The sequence below is a fragment of the Elephas maximus genome, chromosome 3 (assembly GCF_024166365.1).
Source record: "Elephas maximus indicus isolate mEleMax1 chromosome 3, mEleMax1 primary haplotype, whole genome shotgun sequence".
Taxonomy (NCBI): Eukaryota; Metazoa; Chordata; class Mammalia; order Proboscidea; family Elephantidae; genus Elephas; species Elephas maximus.
This window is the reverse complement of record NC_064821.1, coordinates 24,411,515-24,413,512: the sequence shown is the minus strand read 5'-3', so window position 1 is coordinate 24,413,512 and position 1,998 is coordinate 24,411,515. Positions and strand designations below refer to the sequence as shown.

Genomic DNA, 1,998 nt, shown 5'->3' with positions numbered 1-1,998 from the left:
TCTTGAATTAGAAAAGAGAGAAACATGTAGAGAGACAGGGGGACCTAATACCACCAAAAAAGCAGTGGCAGGAGCAGAGCACATCCTTTGGACTCGGGGTCCCTGCGCAGAGAAACTCCTAGTCTAGGGGAAGATTGATGAGGAGGCTGAAAGAGAGAGAAAAACTTCCCCTGGAGCTGATACCCTGAATTTGGACTTTTAGCCTACTTTACTGTGAGAAAATAAACTTCTCTTTCTTAAAGCCATTCACTTGTGGTATTTCTGTTAGAGCAGCACTAGGTGACTAAGACAGATGACAAATATAGAAGGTTCCACAGGTTTTAGAAAATTCAATCATGCAGTGGTTATGGCATAATTAGGATTCCAGAATACTACCACAATCTTATTCAAGAGGGACCAAAATAAACAATATTGAGATATGACATATCAAGAGGAATATAAACATGAAAGCTAGAAGAATTATCTGGCCAAAATATAGGATTTCCTGTTTGAGATGTTTGGTAAGTTTTGTTTTCAATACACACGCCGTAAAAGATGACACAGGTATTGAAATCAAGCTGTTCTGCTAAGGAGCCTCCACAGAGCCCTATTGATCCTCAGGCTGTAGATGAAGGGGTTCAGCACGGGGGCGACCACAGTGTACATCACTGAGGCCACCGCACCTTTCCTGGGAGAAGATGAAATAGCTGAACTTAGGTATGCTCCAAGACCAGTTCCAAAAAATAAGCAAACTACTGACAGGTGAGAACCACATGTGGAAAAGGCTTTATACCTCCCACCTGATGATGGGACTCTCAAAATCAAGGAAATGATTCGAGTGTAAGAGAAAAGGATCCCTGAGACTGGAACACCACCAAAAATGACACCAATAAAATATACTAGTATGTTTTTGGTGAAGGTGTCAGAACGGGCGAGATTGAGAAGTTGAGAAAGGGTCACAAAAGAAATGAGGAATTTTCACTTCCATGTAGAAGGTGAGTTGTGACACCATCAAGCAGTGCAGCTGGGAGTCCAAAAGGCTGATGAAACATGACCCCAAAACCAGGAAGCCACAGAGTCGAGGGTTCATGATGACAAGGTAGTGAAGTGGGTGACAGATGGCCACAAACCGGTCATAGGCCATCACAGTCAGAAGGAGAACATCCCAACAGGCAAAAAGAAAGGACACTTGTGTCGGGTAGGTCTCATACGTGATAGATTTGCTCTGTGTCTGGATGTTCACTAGCATCCTGGGGACTGTGGTGGAAATGAAACCAATGTCAGCCAAGGCCAGATTAGATAGGAAGAAGTACATGGGGGTGTGAAGGCAGGCGTCAGAGCTGACAGCCAGGATAATGAGTAGGTTCCCAAATACAGTGACCACATACATGGTGAGAAACAGCCCAAAGAGGAGGGGCTGCAATTCTGGGTCCTCAGAGAGGCCCAGGAGGAGGAATTCTGAGACACCTGTCAGATTCTGTGGTTCCATGTAGATGAGACAGCTTTGGAGAAAGAAAAAAGGGTTATAAAAAAGAAAATAAGTAAACAGGCACCCAGCACTGTGCATATATTTTCAACTTAAGAAATTCACAAATCAAGTGTTTACACTTGAGGACCTAATACTTCAGGACCTTAGGCAATATTCCTCAGATGTAGCAAAACCAAGTTCTGTTCTTCTCAGAAATCTCTCCTCACTCGTTTCTGTGTTATTCAACTGTTTCTTTTCAAACCCACTTTAGAGACACTGGGCTGAAGAATGTTAGAATAGCAAGGACATTTTAACATAAAAAAAAAAAAACATATACAGCCCCCCTCTAAGAGGGAAACATATGCAATAAGAAATATTCTGCTCTCTTTAAGAAAAAGAGAATAATATGACAAGCATCTTGGTAGTCTGTACATCTACTAAAATATAACTCTTAATTGAACTTCACTTTTAGAGTTGTTATAATTAAATTAAATGCATATAAAGTGCTAAAACCAGTGGTTCTCAATGCTAATTGATCGTTATAATTATCT

The 1,998-nt window shown here is 41.4% G+C and overlaps 1 pseudogene; it reads right to left on the bottom strand.

Annotated features, from left to right (window-relative positions):
• Nucleotides 1-552: 552 nt before the first annotated feature.
• On the bottom strand, nucleotides 553-1,468 carry LOC126071116 (olfactory receptor 7E24-like; annotated as a pseudogene).
• Nucleotides 1,469-1,998: the final 530 nt, after the last annotated feature.